The sequence below is a fragment of the Callithrix jacchus genome, chromosome 5 (assembly GCF_049354715.1).
Source record: "Callithrix jacchus isolate 240 chromosome 5, calJac240_pri, whole genome shotgun sequence".
In the NCBI taxonomy this organism is placed as follows: domain Eukaryota; kingdom Metazoa; phylum Chordata; class Mammalia; order Primates; family Cebidae; genus Callithrix; species Callithrix jacchus.
Window position 1 is genome coordinate 55,682,883 of NC_133506.1, and position 17,594 is coordinate 55,700,476.

Below are 17,594 nucleotides of genomic sequence, written 5' to 3' on the forward strand. Positions count from 1 at the left end.
TTCTTCTGAAGATAGTTCATCCCACACTGTCCCACGACATGAGACACTCCAAGGGTGCTGAGAGAGAGGGATTTCTGCAGTCAGGAGAACCGGGAGACTCTTGGACAGTCACAGTACGCATTTGTGTATTGAAGGCTCTTAAAAGTTCTGCACCAAGTAAACCCTTGGATTGGCTTGATCCAATGCCATATTTCCAAAACCTACTTGCCCATGGGACACCTTATTCCATAATGCAGGTTGGCATTCCTTCTACAGAGTGTTCTTTGATAAATACTGCTCTCTCAACATCGTGCTTTCATCCAGCAACTATTTACCAAGCAGGGATTCTGGGCCAGGCCTGTGCTAGGCTCTGGAGGCTCTGAGTGGACCAGCCAGCCCTGGCCCCATGGTGTCACTTCTCATGGGAGGGGCAGCACATAAGCCAATGAGAAAATGAAGAAACACACAGGTACTTTCAGGTGCTGATCATGACTACCACAAGATTAAAGATTTCAGGTGGTGTCTATTTTGAGCTGATCTTCTCAACAATGAGACAGAATGAACCATGCAAACTTTGGGGGCTATGAAGGTTTCAGGAAAGAGCTAGAGTGAAAAACCCTTTGACATATATAGACGCAAATAAATACAAATTACATGTGTGTAATTTTACGTAATTGACACCACATTATATGCTGGCACCTGCCTTTTTTGCTCAATGAAAATGTCAAAGGTAACATTGCCAGTCAATAAATATATTTCCCATCATGTTCAATTGCTGCAGAGCACTTATTCAGGCACATACCAAGACTCAGTGGTGGATATAGAAAATTTTTTCATGCATGCATTTTCCCACTTCTGAAATGATCTCCTTAGAATAAATTCCCCAAGTTGGATTGCTGGGTTCAAAGGCATGAACATTTTACATTTTTAAAGAAGAATGTCAAACTACCTTCCAGAAATGATGTTCACTTTACTTTCCCTCCAAGACTGCATGAAAATGCCCGTTTTCCTAAATGCTACCAACTACATTTTAATTCTTGCTCAATCTGTTAGGTAAAAAATGATATTTAATTTTTATTTGATTGATAGCTTGAACATGCCCATTAGCCTTTTGCATTCGTTCTTTTGTGAAATATCTGTTCATATCCTTTGTCAATGTTTCTCTTCATATACTAACTTGTTTTCTTATTGATTTGTTAGAGCTCTTTTTATATTGTGAATATTAGCTTTTGTGATAAGAATTATGGAATTGTTGTTGTCTTTAGCTTTGCTTATCAAGTTTAAAGCCATTCAGAGATGTTGTAAATATGTATGTTGTTAAATGTATGTCTTATTTTGTGTTTTCTGATGCTCATATGTTTAGAATGGTCAATCAACCCCAACTTAGTGATGATAAAAATATTCTCCCATATTTGCTTTTAGTATTTTTTCCTTTTCCTATAAACCTTGGCTCTTTCAGGAGTTTACTTTGCAGTAAGAAATGGACTGGCTTCCAGTTTTTTATTTCCCAAATGGTGATCCAGCTGTTCCATTTCCATAGTCTCTGTTATTAGAAATGACCACTGTATTATGTTCTAAAATATCTACATACTTGGGACTCTTCCTATAATCTCAGTTTGTTTCATTGAGCTATCTTTTGGTTCACTTTTTAAACCACAATGCTTTGCTGAACTGTTTTCATCTTATACATTTTTAATACGTAGCAAGACAAGTTCTTCAATCCCACTCTTTTTAAGTTTTTTTTTTGGTGGTTGCAAGATGTTTATTCTTCTAGGTAAACGTTAGAATCACTCTGTTTGTCTAAGGTAAAATATATCCCACGTTGCAATTATGCTGAATGTCTGCAAAAAATATGTCTTTGTTGCATCGAGTCTTCTTATCCAATAAAGAAGGCATGAATTTCCATGTATTGAAATCTCTTAAGAAGATCTTCACTGAGACTTATTTTTGACTTTTCACATGTCCTGCAAATGTATTGTTAAATTATATTTAGGTATTTCAGGGGAAATGATTTTCTAAAGTATGTATTTTCTAACTTGTTATAATTTACATGTAAGATAGTCATTGATTGTTGTGTATTATTTATAACTGATGATGTTACTGTATTTTTATTGTTTTAATAGTTTTTCTATTATTTTGGGTTTTCCTGTAATACAACCTTATTGTCTACAAATTATGGTTGTTTTGCCTTTTCCAGTGTTCATGACTGTTATCTTCTTCTCTGATTGCTTTGTTCAGCACTTCTAAAATAATGTCAGACAACAGTAGTTGTAACGGGTACTCTTACCTTGTGATTTCATAGGATGCTGCTAGTACTCTTACAAGTAAATTTGGCGGTAACTTTTGGATTGGAATGTGAATTTTAAAAAACCCTATGGTGCACACACCTGCAGTCCCAGCACCTTGAGAAGACAAGGCTGGTGGATTGCTTGAGCCCAGGAGTTTGAGATCAGCCTGGGCAACATGCCAAAACTCTGTCTCTACAAAACAAACAAACAAAAAAACAATTAAAAAAATCAACCAGTCATGGTGGCACACACCCAACTACTCAGGAGGCTGAGATGGGAGGATCACTTGAGCCCTGGAGGTGGAGGTTGCAGTGAGCTGAGACGGCATGGTGCCACCACAGCACTTAAGTCTGGGCAACTGAATGAGAGCCTGTCTCCAAAAAACAACAAACAAACAAACAACTAAAACAAACAAAAAAAAACTCCAAAGCAAACAAACAAAACCTTATAAGGTGTTACTGATCATTTCAAGTAAGAAATGGATGCTAAATCTCATCAAATGTCTTTATGACTTATAAGAAATGATCATAAACTTATAAGAAATGATCATAAACTTCTTTCCCTTTGTCCTATTAACATTTTGAGATGATTTTTACAAGTTTCCTAAACCGAATAGCTCCTGGATTGTGTGAATCAGTTACTCATCACATGGTGTGTTATTTGCTGGCACTTCTCTCACGCTTTTTGCATGAACTTTTTCTAATTACCTTTTTCTGAGGGGAATCTGTGTCAGGCCCTGGCATTCAGGTTATGCTGACTGTGGAAAAACCATTCAGTGACATTTTGTCTTTCTCAATGCACTGGAATTATTTCTATAGTACAGAAATAATCAGTTCCTTGAAGGTTTGAGAAAATAAAACTCTGGCAGGCAGTAACTTCTATTCCACTGTTGGGAGTATAAATGGTTTCGGCCACTTTGGAAAGTCTTTTGTTAACATCTAGTTGAGTCGGAACATTTATGCCTTGTGCTCCTGCAACTCTACTCCTATATCTGGGCCCTAGAGTAGCAGTCCCCAGTGTTTCTGGCACCAGGGACTGGTTATGTGGAAGCCAATTTTTCCACGGGCTGGGTTGGTGGGGGATGGTTTCAGGATGATTCAAGTGCCTTACATTTACTTCACACTTTCTGTTATTATTAGCACATTGTATTTATTGTGCACTTTATTTCTATTACTATTACATTTTAATATATAACGAGATAATTATATGACTCACCATAATGTAAAATCAGTGGGATCCCTGAGCATGTTTCCTGCAAATAGACGGTCCCCTCTGGGTGTGATAGGAGAGAGTGACAGGTCATCAGGCGTTAGATTCTCATAAGGAACATGCAACCTAGATCCCCACATGTACAGTTCACAACAGGGTTTGCGCTCCTGTGATAATGTAATGCTGTTGCTGATCTGACAAAAGGCAGAGCTCAGGAGGTCATGCGAGTGATAGGGAGCAGGTAAAAATACACGTGAAACTTTGCTCACTCGTCGGCTGCTCACCTCCTGCTGTACAGCCCAGGTCCTAACTGGTTCCTAGGCAGTACTGGGTTCCCGGCACAGGGTTGGGGACCCTGGCTAGAGAACTTCTCCTATGCATGCGCAAGGAATGGTATGTGTCCGAACTTTCATTGGAGTGTTGTTCGTACTGGTTAACAAATCAGAAGTGACTTAAATGTTCCTCAGAAGGGGATTGGATTAGGTAATTTATGCCATGGATTACTCTGCCACAGATACAATGATTAAATTAGGTCTACCCATATCAACCTGGAAAACCTTCGAAAACTTAATATGGGGGAGGAGACAGTGAGAAGAAAGTGAAAAAGAACATCTTCATCATGATACAATTTATGTAAAAATAACAGGAAACAATGTTATATATGATTTTGTGAGCCTAAGTGTGGATAACGTATACACATGTATCATCAAAAGCACAGACGAGAGAGGTATTCATCACCCTCAAGAATCAGGGCTTCCCCTGTGGAGGGAGGAAGTAGAGAAAAAATGGTAACAGAGAAATGGGGCTTCAAAGGGGCTTGTAGTATTTTACACATTAACCAAAAAAGGTCTGTTGTAAACACAGAAACACATGATGTCTTCTGTATGAATTTCTATCTGGTTTCTCCATTAAGGACTAGAGAGGTGTTTCAAAGGCTCCTATTGTGTTTCTACCAGTTCTGTCTGTTCATCTTCCTTTTAAAAATTGGAGATAGAGGCTGGGCACTGACAATTGTTATTCTTTAGGTACTTTGAGTTAGATTAACACCGTGCTTGGCACAGGGCAGGTGTCCAATAAACGCTAGATGGCCCCATCATCCTCTTCGACACTGGCTCTGTGTGCATCCCTCTAAATCCTCTGTTCCCTGGCCTTGGTGTGAAGCCATTGAGCTTGGGGTGAATGCCCTGGGCTCCCCACTCTTCCCAGGCTGAGGTGGGAATGGCACCCCACTGAGAAATTGTGGTGTAGGCCCTTGTGCTTGGTGGGAATACTACGTGTGTCCCTTGTTGACTCCTTTGACTTGCAATGCTGATTCCTAGGTCACTCTTCAGGACTGCCTGCCAGTTAGTGAAAATGACAGGGCTGTCCCTTCTCAACTGGGTCCTTCTGCTCACCTGGCCTGCCGGGGGTCACCAGCCCAAGCAGACGGTTTCTCTTTCTCCCTGGTAACCTGTGACCGAGGCCCCAACTCTCGCATCTTCTCTTACTTGTCCACAAGCTAAAGTGACTCACCTTCTCTGCACCTTTCACTCTGACCTAATCGGGTTGCTTCTGGTGGATTTCCATCTGTGTGGACTGGCGGTGTGCTTCTCCCAGTCTCAGGCGAGGCTGACTTTACTAGTCTATTGTGGATCCCTTGGGTCAGTGGATCTTACTTTGGGGTGATTTTGCATGATGGGGATACTCGGCAATGTCTAGAGACATTTTGGTAGTCACAACTGGGCATAGAGACAGGGAGGGTGTGCTAACAGCATCTAGTGGTGGAGACCAGGAATGCCGCCGAATGTTCTAAGATGCACAGGACAGGCCGCCCTCCCTTAAACAAAGAATTGTCCTCGAAGTATAAATAGTGCCAGGCTGAGAAACTCTGCCTTAGGCCCAGTGAGCCAACGGTACTGCGATGTGCCTCACTTTGTCAGCAGCTGGGCTTCGGAGACGCAGCATGCCCTTCACATTGATGTGGTGTGACGTGACAAGCACCAGGCACTCAGTGTCATAATATGACTGGTTAGACTGCCATTTGCTTTGTCATTTTGTTAACGCACAGAGAAGGAAACATTTACTTGAAGTCAGAAGATGGATCTTGGTGATGCCACCGTCTTCCACGCGTTTAAGGATGATTTCAGGAGCACCTGCTTTGTGCTGGATATAATGCCAGATGATGCCCTTTTAGTGCCCCCAGTCCAGTGGGAACATGGGGGAAAAACCCAACCAACCAACCAAACAGATAACCGCATGTCTTGGAGACTGCAGTGAGTAGCAGAAAGGAAATGACAGCATCAGGGAATACAGCTATGCAGGCGGTGTCTTAGCCTCCCATGGCTGCTGTAACAAGCACCACACATTTGGTCGCTTCAAGCACTAGAATCATGTTCTCTCCAGGTGTTGGTAGGGCCGTGCTTTTCTGGGGGCTTCGGGGAGGCTCCTTCCTTGCCTCTTCTGGTTTTTGGTGGCGTCTCCTGGCCTTCTTCCCCGTGTAGCCGGGTCACTCCCGTTTCTGTCTCTGCCCTCGTGTGACCTTCTCTGCATCCCCATCTTCTCCTCTCCTATCTCTTGTAAGGGCACGTGTCATTGATTTAGGGCCCACTCTACTCCAGAATGATCTTATCTCAAGATCCTTAATCACAGCTGCAAAGACCAGGCCCTTCTTTCCAAGATTACATTCGCAGGTTCTGGGAATCAGGATGTGGCTGTTATCTTTAGAGGGACACCTTTCAAACCACTACAGATAAGCAAAATTTTCCCTGGAAGCCCCTAGCTGATTTCTTCTCTGTTGTTTTTTTTTTCCTCTTTAATCATCAAAAGGAGATGCATGGATTAGGCCAAGAGATCCATCCACCTTTCCTTAGCGCATTGTTGCTCTAACAGAGATTTCTAAGAATGAAGAAGAAGGCAAGGCAGCCAGCAGGGTCTGCCATGGAAGCTCTCCCTGATTTTCAGGTATGTCGGACTCCATCTTCTCTGAATTTTTCTTTTTGATTAAAGCAGCAGCTCTGAAGCTTAGGAAGGCATCAGCATCACCCGGGAGACCTGTTAAAACCTTCTCCCCTGGAGTTTTTGCTCACAAGGTGCATTTCTAACAAGCTCCCAGGTGAGGCCAATGCTGCAGGTCTGGGGCCCACACTCTGAGAAATGCTGTTCTGAAACGTTCTTCCTGCTCCTGGCTCTTGTCACTCTTGTCTTCCCCCTTGAGACTTCTGCCCAGAGCTTCCTGGTATCTCCAACCCATGGGTTTCGCCCTTCCCTTCTCTTTGGTGGTATTTGCCACGGAAATCTTCCCTTCAGCTGCACACAGGGCACATGTCTGCAGGCACAGATGGTGTCTTTCTGTCTCCATTTTCCCAGCACCTAGCACTGCGTGTCCACAGGGACGGCAATGCTGAATGTCTGCTGGACGAACAAGTGAGTGAGATTCATGCACATTCTTTTCCTTCTCTGCAGAGTTCCTGAGCCTATCAGGTCTTATGCTGTGGTGGACTCTGGACTGGAGACTGTCTGGGTTCAATTAGTGCCTCAGCAATGTGACTCTGGTTAAACCTTTAACTTTCCTGAGCCTCAGTTTCCCCATCTGTAAAATGGGCGTAATAATAGAACTTACCTTAATCTCGAGTATCAAATGTGATAAAACCATATAAAATGCTCATTGCATTTATTTTTTTATTTTTTTAGCGTCCCATGGCTTTTATTATTTTTTATTTTTTTTCCACCTTTAAAAAATTATTGTACTTTAGGTTCTGGGGTACATGTGCGGATTGTGCAGGGTTGTTACATAGGTACACACATGCCATGATGTTGCTGCCTCCATCCCCCCATCACCTACATTACGTATTTCTCCTAATGTCATCCCTCCCCAATCCCCCCACCCCCTGCTATCCCTCCTGTAGTCCCCCTGTCCCTCAACAGGCCCCAGTGTGTGATGTTCCCCTCCCTGTGTCCATGTGTTCTCATTGTTTAACTCCCACTTATGAGTGAGAATATGTGGTGTTTGGTTTTCTGTTCCTGTGTTAGTTTGCTGAGAATGATGGTTTCCAGCTTCATCCATGTCCCTGCAAAGGACATGAACTCATCCTTTTTTATGGCTGCATAGTATTCCATGATGTATATGTGTCACATTCTCTTTATCCAGTCTATCATTGATGGGCATCTGGGTTGGTTTGAAGTCTTTGCTATTGTGAACAGTGCCACAGTAAACATACATGTGCATGTGTCTTTATAATAGAATGGTTTATAATCCTTTGGGTATATACCCAGTAGTGGGATTGCTGGGTCAAATGGAATTTCTATTTCTAGATTCTTGAGAAATTGCCACACTGTCCTCCACAATGGTTGAACCAATTTACACTCCCACCAACAATGTGAAAGTTTTCCTGTTTCTCCACATCCTCTCCAGCATCTTTGTTAATTACTGTTAATATCATTTAAGGCTAAAGGACTGCACCTTAGTTTTCTCTTGTTGGGACAAGACCAGATGGTTGTGTGTGCCCCTTTCCACTGTGACTCGGTTTAACCCTAGGGCGGAACTTCTCTGGTTTGGGGAGCGGGCCTCAGGGCTGCAAGGCTGAGAGGCGGAGGCTGAGTCAAGCCCAGGGAGAAGGCTGGTGTATTGCCCTGGAGCACCAGTTTCTTCCACAGTCAGCAATGTCAGCCTTTGAAGACTGTTAAGACAAATGCGTTTACATCACAGATGGCAACAAAACTGCTTGTGAATTTTTAAGGTAAGGTACCTGGATTTTAGCCAGGTCCTGGGCTGGTGCTCCCTCCTTTGCTGCCTCTCCCAAGGCCCCTGCACAAGGCTGCAGGCTAGGTGGGGCTCCGGCCTTGTAGGAGTGAATGGATTGATGAAGCTGCCCCTCCAGACACTTCTCTTTTCCTTACACAAATGCTTTTGCAAGTCCTGTGCCCTGAGGCTCTGTTTTAAACTGGCGTGGGCCCCGGTGGCAGGGCTGACACCTGCAGCTAAGGTGGGGAGAAAACACTTTTGATTGTTCCAGGCAGCACAGTCCAACCTTCACCTCCATGGCCTTTTGTGCTGGAACAAGGCCAGTCTGTTCTGTCTGCTTCTTCCAGTGGTGATTTGGTTTAATCAAACAATTGCATGTCTGGGAGAGTTCCCTGCCTGCCTTGATTATACATGTATCACCCCTGCCCCACCTCACACACACTCCCCAAGTCACATTCATCCAATTTCATTACATTTCAGACAAACAACACACAGAAATAGATAACGCAATCACCATGGCCCCATGTCTAGGAGAACACCTTGTCCAATCGTGGGAGCAATTTCGCCTCCACTTGGCCTTGTCCTTGCTGCCGCCCGTGTGGTCTCAGGTCCTGTGTGGGGGGAGCAAGAGGGCCTGGCCACCTCCCTTTCTTGTCTCACTGTTCTGTCCACACACAGCAGGCAGCAGCCTCGCAGCCTACCAGCCACCCTTCCCATCACCGTCCTCTCTGACTTGAGGGGTGCCTGACAGGGAGCCAGGGAAGTTCTCACTCCCAAGCACAGTGTCCCAAAGTGGCAATGTCTCAGCTGTTTGCAGAGCCGACATGATTGTTTCAGTGATGTCCACCCAGGCTCTAGGGCAGGCTTTCTCAGCCTCAGCACTGTTGATGTGCATTGTGGGCTGTGCTGTGCGTGGTACCCTGGCCTCTACCCACACAATGCCAGCAGCACTCCCTCTGCAGATATAACCAGAAGCATCTCTTGACAAGGCTAATGTTCCCTGGGAAGTCAAAATTGGTGCCAGCTGAGACCAACTGAGAGCCAGGAAGGTATAGGCGAGGCCCAGCCTGCCAGGGCATGACTGAAGAGCAGTGGTCAGCCCCAGAGAGGCAGTGATGAAGCCCCGACCCCCAACCCCTGTGGGTGAGCTTTGCCCAGGCCTTGCTCTCAGCCTCAGGTGGCTCTAATGCAGAAACTGTCCCACCTGCGCCTCTGAGGTGGCTCCTCCTCTGCAGCGTGGCTTTCTGCACACCAACGCTCTCAGGTGGAGGCCCTGACTAGGGGACAAGGCTCCCCCTCTGTCATGCTCAGTGCTGTCCCCTCAAAGTCTCACCGCTCCCTGGGAACACCCAGGTCCTTGGCTCCCTTTAAAACTGGTGTGGGCCTCAGTGAATGCATCTCTCTTTTGGCTGGAAGCTCCAATATTATTTTCCTCTTTTTATTGGATTATCTTTCTTGAGGTATTTAAATAATAAGATAAAAAATGTGTCAACGCCGACACTGTCAGCTGCAGGAACTGGCAGTGTGCTATTCAGGAGGCTGAGCAGGTGAGGGCTTTTGATTAGAAAGCTATCATGCTCTGATTTTTTCCAGAATTATCATTTATAGATCAAGTGAACTAATCTGTCCCAATTTGCTCATCATGACTTTAGGTCTTTATCTGCATGTCTAGGCTATCCCCGTTCGATTTACAAAATCAAGAACAAGAAGGGTTGACCTTACAGACCCTATGAGGACTTGGCCCAGACGGCTGCCTATGAAAATGGCCCTCTCATTATGCACTCGCCCCAAATGGCTCAAAGGTATAATTGGCACATTTGACTGCGTATTGCTTTGTCCTTTAAATATCTCTTCTGATGTGTTAAGATTAGCTTCTTCCCAAACCACAAAAAGAGAAAGAAGTGTTCTTTTTAGCAAATGTGGGAAAAAAGCTCCTCTTTGTCTGGATCAGTTAAAAATGATCCCATCTAAAGTCAAGGGTGTGTACTAGGTGACCTTTCAAGGAAGCACCCAGACTTAAGATGTAAGAATTCTCCCCTTTTGATTGGAAAAAAGAAAGACTTTCTGGACACTTCAGAGCCCTCACAGCACAATGGGAACTGGAGGGAGGGAAGGGGTGGAAGGGCAGAGAGCAGAGATGTGCAATGCCCCTGGGTCTAGGCTTGAGCTAAGGTGTGAGAGTGAGAGGGAGAGCACGTGGCTCATGGCACAGAGAAAGGACTTGATGTAACTCAGCCCTCCCCTGTCACACACACAGGTGAGTGCTGTGTGCTCCGGCTTCTGTGGATAGGGATACAGCACACAGGGAGGCTCATCTGGGTCTTCCATATGCTTCCCTCCCTGCTTCATCTCCATTTCACTGCAGATGGACCGAACCTCAACCTCAGGGGCTGAGCAGCTGCCCCGGGTCCTCCAGAGTGCAAGGGAAAGAGCAGGAATTTAAACCCAAAGTCTGTCTGACCCAAGGGCCAAGCTCATGACAGTTTTCTGATACTGAAGTTAAGGGAAAAATCAATCTTGCTTAGTTTTCTTCCCTAACCAAATAAAAGACCCCAAAGACCTAGAGAATCCATCTGAGGTTATAAAAATAAAGTAAAATAAAGCCCTTTAGGAACAGTCCTGGTCTAGAACTTGAGCTGGTGTTATTGCTGGTGGAGGTGCCCACAGTTTTCACTTGTGGACTCCAGCTCCTACCCTGATAGCATGCTGCAGAGAGCCCTGACTGAGAGGATCCAGGAGATGCGGCCTCCAGAGCAGGAATGGGCAGGGTGTGCACTGGGAGGTGAGAGGCCGCTGTCCTGGGTCACCGGTGGAAGGAGGGGCAGAGAAGGCTCACAAAAGAAATGCTTATTTGACTTCATTAGTATTTTAAGGGTGAGCTCTATGCCCCAAGCAGAGAACAGAGAAGTGAGCAACTATTAGCATTTTTGATCCTATTTCGTGGGACAAACATCTAACGGGCAGATGTCATGGTGGTTAAGAACACAGATCTTACCATTAATCAGATTCAGATCAAGTGCCAGATTTGCCAGTTTTTGGTTGTGAGACTTTGGTCAGGTTACTCTACCTTTCCAAGCCTCCGTTTACCCATCTGTAAAGTGAGGATGATTGTGATTGTATCGACTCACTAGAGTCTGATGCCTGGTAGCTAGTGCACAGGGCATTAAGGATAGCTGGCATCCGTGCACTCTGGGTCAGCGGGTCTGCTGTTTCAGCTCTACTCTGTCTCCCACTTGATGTATGACTTTTCTTTGGTCCCTTTGATTACCTGAGTCTCAGTTTCCTCATCTGGAAAAAATTAAAAAAAAAAAATGTGAGGTCAGAGGGAGAATCATTTCCCAGTTTGGCAAAGAAAGGTAGAGATGATGGAAAGGAAATGTTTTTGTAAACTGCAAAATGCTATGGAAATAGAAGCTGAGATTCCAGAGAGATAGGACTGACGGATGGCTGGGCATTGTCCGGCCCCTCCTCGCAGGACCCTCCAGCCTTTAGGAAGACCTTGACTTTGCTGTCCCCAGTTCTTTCTCTGTCTAAGACTTGAGATGCAGAGATGGAAAGTCAGGGTCCACTAGAAATATGATGGAGGGATTCATGCTGGCTGGAAGAGCACCCAGGCTCTCCATTCTTGTATGACATCTGGGTTGTGGGTGGCACGAAGAGGAAGCTGGGCGAAGTGGCGGCAGTGCCCAGGGAGTCGACATTCGGAAGGGGTGGGTAGAGGAGGAGGAGGGGAAGAGAGGACCATTTTGGATATCAGGAGATTGATTTGGGGGTTTGGCAGGTGGGACATCTGGAGGATATAAGGTAATTGGGGAAGAAAGAAAATTTGGAGAAGTGATGCTTTGGTTTAGAAATAGGCTTCCCATTATGTCTGTGGAGAGAAGCAAGAAAATATGGTAATTTATTTCTAATCATTTTAAGCTGTTGGAATGTGTGCCTTTGAGTGTTATTCCATGCACAGACTGGGCCACATGGGGCACTGGTGTACATTTGTGTAAATTGCAAAGGTGTTTTGAACATCCTCTGTGAGATGGGATATTTCCTCACGGGGCAGAGTGTTTTATAGTCCACAGAGTGCTTTTGCAAGTAATTTTTTCCTTTGAGTCTCTTCCAGGCCCTTTGAAAAAGACATGGCATGATTCTTTTCTTTTCCTTTCTCTTCTTTTTTTCTTCTTTTCTTTTTCTTTCCTTCCCTCCCTCCCTCCCTCCCTCCCTCCCTCCCTCCCTCCCTCCCTCCCTCCCTTCCTCTCTCTCTCTCTCTCTCTCTCTCTCTCTCTCTTTCTTTCTTTCTTAGCTTCGCTCTGTCACCCAGGCTGGAGTGCAGTGGCACTATTTTGGCTCACACAACCTCCACCTCCCTGGTTCAAGTGATCCTCCACCTCAGCCTCCCAAGTAGCTGGGACTACAGGTGCACACCACCATGCCTGGCTAATTTTTATATTTTAAATAGAGATAGGGTTTCACCATGTTGGCCAGGCTGGTCTTGAACTCCTGACCTCAAGTAATCCACCCACCTTGGCCTCCCAAAGGAATTTTTATAATGTCTTGGTCCTTAGGGTTTACCTTTCCTGTGTGCTCTTAAAGTAGAATTCTGAGTCCTTCGTCATGCATGATAAGCTTCAGCCATTCACTAACTGTTAAGCTTTATGATTGCCTCAATTATGTCATTTATTCATTTAGAGAATATACATAAGCACCCCTCTGTGCCATGCCCTCTGTTGGGCAGTGGAGGTACAGCATGCACTGAGAGGCCTAATTTCCAGATGAAGTAATATGTAAGATTATGGAAGAATGAACAGGAAGTAGCTCAGAAGAACACAGCAAGTTTGTGGAGATCTTCTCACGTGTATTGTCTTGTTATCTAGTTTCATTTTGGGTTTCATATCTTAAACTGACTGTAAATGGCACAGAGTCCACCCTATCTATATGCAATAAATTGCAAATAATTACATGTTATAAGTAAAATTTACCAAGAGGCCACAAGAAATTGTTTTAATTTATTGTTCATTTTAACTCAATTTTCCTAAGTGTGTCATTGATTTTTGAATTTTTAATATTTTCTCTAGAGTTCATGTTAAGATATACCAGAAGCCAGCAATTCCGTTGTTCTATTTTACTAAATATTAGTTATTTTCCAAATAAATTATTGGCAATGCATGTTAACAAATATTTAATAAGTTGACAAAGTAATTTATGGAACTATCACCATATTTTTATTCTTAATAAACTTCATCAATTACATGGTATGTATATGACATTCAACAGTGACATTCCCTTAGAATACTACAGAGTTATTTCTACTTTCAAGCAGAGGAAATTGAGGCACAGAACGATTCAATGATTTGCCCCTGACCTCCTGCCAGTAAAGGGTCAAACTGGAATCAGAAGTCAGCTTTTCTGATGGAGGCTAACTCCTGTAAAATCGCATGTGGAGTAAGGACTCCTGTATTCTACAGTCTAAGGGCCTTTTCTGTCTAATCTAAGGTCTGTCTGTTTCCCTATACCCAGGCTGGGAGGGGTGTTTGTGCAGAGGGACCCTTGGAGGACTGTTACATTATGCAAACTCGATTATCTTGTCTGACATTATTGATGTCAGCAGCCATTGTGAAATAAAGTTTGGGAGATGGAGTGTGGAAGGTGGCACTTGTAATTTTTAATAATCATCCTCTTTACATCTTGTGGGGCGGTAGTGGGGGAGGAACAGAGCTTCAGGGTTGTGGATACTTTAATGGAATCTGTCTGTCACAATAAGGAAGTAGAGAAAGTCTTTTGGCATTCCACAGGCAAAATTATGGGTTCCAACCATAGGATTTTTGGTGAACAGAGATGCCATATCATAAAGGCAGATTGAGAATGCCTGCAGGGTCAATGAGATTGTCACCCCCTAGGCAGGGACAATGTTTATTCATCTCTGAAATCCTAGTACCCTTCACAGGGCTTGTCACTTATCTGGAGCTGGTCTAGCAAGAGCTGATCCCAAACACACTCTGTAAAGGACCTTTTCTGTGTAGCATTGTGATGACCCGTATTGTGGTGACCCCTTCTCCAGGTATCGTGGTATTGTGATGACCGCTTCTCCAAGTTCAAAATCTCCACGTCCAACTACCTGATCAGTTTGTCCCTTTGCATGCCAAATGACCAGAACAGGACAGATAATGTCCCCTTCAATAATTTTTTCTTTTATGTGAAGCCCAATTTTATGTGCTACTGTCTACCCTGCCTTCCAAGCAAGCATGACACCTTGGCATCATTTTAAAATTTCCATTCTCCTTTGCCCCATACACTGAGTCATTCACTAAGCATTACTTCTCCTGTTTTCTCACTACCTCTTGAATTTGTACACGTCCTTTCATCTCTACCAACACCTCCTCGGGCCATGCCAACACCATTTCTTGCATCTGTGGTTTCAGCCATCTCCTAATTGGTCTTCCTGCCATCACTCTTATGAATTCATTCTCCATGTAGTAGCTGGAATGACAGTTAACCTCTACTTAAAACCTCCATGGCTCTTGAGGTCAAAGTTCAAGATCACTACATGGCCTGAGGTTTTTGGGGGCATGACCCTAACCAATTTTTCCATTTATCTCCCATGCTGCTCCCTGCCTCCCTATCTTCTTCCAGTTCCTCTAATGCCACACCTCCCCATGCCCAGCCTCCACTCATGCTGTTCCCTCTGCCAAGAACATCCTTCCCCAGTCCTGCCTAGCCAAATCTGGCTTATTTTCCAGGTCTCAGTCTCAGTTCTTCAGTGGGTACTTCCCTGAATACCTGCATAAGCAAACATTAATAAAGCCCTTGCTATGTGCCAGGTACTTACCTTTACATAGAGTAACCTGTTTGATCCTCACAATAACCCTATGACATAGATCACATACTGTCTCCAGTTGCAGATAGAGAAACTGAGGCACTAAGAGGTAAAAGAACTTGTCGAAGGTTGCATCCAAGGTAGAAGAGTTGGGATTCAAATGCAAGCATCTTGGTTTCCCAGTCTGTGTTTAACCATTGCAGCCTGACCGCAGACTATGCTGGACTCGTACCTGCTGTAGCCTGGAGTTCACTTCCCCCCGACACCCAATGCTTATGCAGCAATATTCCCCCCTCTATAGTTACAGCATCACATGGACAGGAACTGTGTCTGTCTTGTCTGCGGCGTGTCCCAGTGCCTACACAATGCCTAGCATATCACAGGCACTCATGAAGATGTTTTCTGGTTGAATGAATGAATGATTAAAATTCTCCCTGAGCACATCAGCTGTTGGAGCCACTCTTACTCCTCTGTGTGTTTCAGATTCATTAGGGGGCAGAGAGCAAAAATGTCTGCATGTGACAGGTGAACTGCCCCCGTACGAAGTGTTTGGATGCAGTCCTATGTTGAACACTCTATCTCTTGGCTGATATTTCCCTACTTCCACTCCCAGTATGGATGGCAGCTAAGCTCTCATTTTGCAGGTCTAAGCCTCTGTGTCTAGAAAAGGGAGGTTTTAGTGACTTGCCTTTTGCAAAAGCCAGAATTGCCAGACACCATGGCAGTGGGCGTCGTCTCTCGCTGAGGACAGGAATGGGCTGGGCTGCAGCACGCCCTATTTCCCACGGCCTGGAGAGCAGCTGAGGAGGTCCTGTGGGCCACTCTGTACTGGAATGGACAGCAGCCAGGGGCACCCTGAGGCCTTTCCCTGGATTGGAGTGACACCTCAGGGTCAGGGAGCAGCAGATTCAGGCCGAGGTCCTGCCCTCGTGGCCCCATCTCTGTGGGGTGCCCACTATGCATGAGCCCAGGCCCTGAAGGCACCGTGGGGTGGGGGAGTAACAATGGCTGCAGTTGAATTTGCTGACTCTCGCACAGTGGGCATTATTTGCAGATGCACTTTGGCTCAGAGAAAATAAAGATAGTGGCATATCCTTCTTCCTAGTGTTGTGAATGTGAATTCATTCCAGCTATGCTTGTTGGCACACCTCGAGCGTGGTCCAGGGCTCAGGAACGTCTCGGGCTTATGCACGTCTTGGGTGCTTACTACGAAAGGTGGGCTGGTTGTGGGCGAGAGCCATGGGCAGAGTCTGGGTCACGGCGGGTGCGTGGTTGCAGGATCAGCCTTTGCGAAGGGCTAGGCTTGCTGCTTTGGGGCAGCTCCCAGGATAGCCATGAGCAGAAAAAGCTCCAGGCCTGGCTCCTTGTTCTTCTCCAACTCTGTACCTTTCCTTAATCCATGGCATGCTTTAAAGTCTGGTTTCAGGGGCTTGGGGACCGCCCTCTGCCGGATCCACCTGCATGCTTTCGTCTTGGGCTCTGACCACAGCCTTTAACCTTCTGAGGGCATAGTCAGTGCCTTTTCAGGGCAGGGGGTGGGTGATGGTGAGAAGAGAGCAAATAAGCCCCTTGGGGGAGGGGGCAGGGAAGCACGCTGATGTTTTGGAGTATTCCCGTTACCATCATTGTGCTTAACGTCTTTGGTAAGAAGCAGCCTGGTGATGCTTTCTTCTCCTCTTACGGGTGACCCCTCCCCTGTCCAACAGGGGAGCCTTACGGTGGTTGCCTTTGCTCAAAGGGGATCCGTCCTCAGGGAGGCTGCAGCCAGCCAAGGGGCAGCCAGGACTGAAGAGAATGAACCAGAGGTGAGGTGGGAGAGAAAGATCCAGCTAAGCCGAAGGTGGCTTCGGTAATTAATAGTAGTGGGCAAAGCCAACATGACATTAGGAAAAGTTGATTAGAACATGCAACTTATATATGTAATTGGATGCCTGGGGCAGTAATAATGCGTTTTCACAGTATCTTAACCATCCCCCCAGGCTCGTTTGGACTCATGAGAAGAGATCTGTCATGAAAAACTGTGACTTGAGTGTTATTTCTGTTGTCCTGGTGGTCACTTATGTGACCCAGTGGGTAGCCTGAAGGCAGGCTGTGGCACCTAGTAGGTGGGTCCTCAGTTGGCATCTGTTGACCAATTTAATGGCATTTTATGATGAGATTGAATAAATTAGGGCACCCCTGATTTTTAGGGCTTCCCTGGATGGCTGCACGCTTCCTCCTAGACCAAGTGGTTAAGATGAGAATGATTTTCCTTGCTGTGGGCACCCTCTTTGCCAGGGCACCCAGGTAAGAGCTGATATTGGTCATCTCATCAGGCCTTGCAGTAGTGCCACAGATACTGTGCTACCCATTTTACCCTCGGAGAAGCTGAGGCCCAGGGCCTTTTAATATCTTACTCATGTTCACTTGATGAGAAAGCGACAAAACTCAGACTAACCTGACCCAGGTTAGTCTGCAGAGCCCAGCTCTGAATGGCTGCGTCTGTCTCTTCTTCTGAGACAGGACAGCTTCCTGTGGTGACTCAGCCTTGCTCTTGGCTGCTGGGATTAAGGGAGGAATAAAACTCTGGGACTGAGCACTGGGTGTTTTGCTT

General features: G+C 45.4%; 1 long non-coding RNA gene across 2 annotated transcripts in view; it reads left to right on the forward strand.

The window, feature by feature from the left end:
- Positions 1-17,594, forward strand: part of LOC103792977 (uncharacterized) — a 66,025-nt gene that overhangs the window by 36,846 nt on the left and 11,585 nt on the right. The window contains exon 1 of one of the 2 annotated variants that reach the window (XR_013535266.1): positions 6,276-6,416. The exons of the other annotated variant lie outside the window; for it this stretch is intronic. This is a non-coding gene — a long non-coding RNA (uncharacterized LOC103792977). Of the gene's footprint in view, positions 1-6,275; positions 6,417-17,594 lie in introns of those variants that run through there. 2 annotated transcript variants of the gene reach the window in all.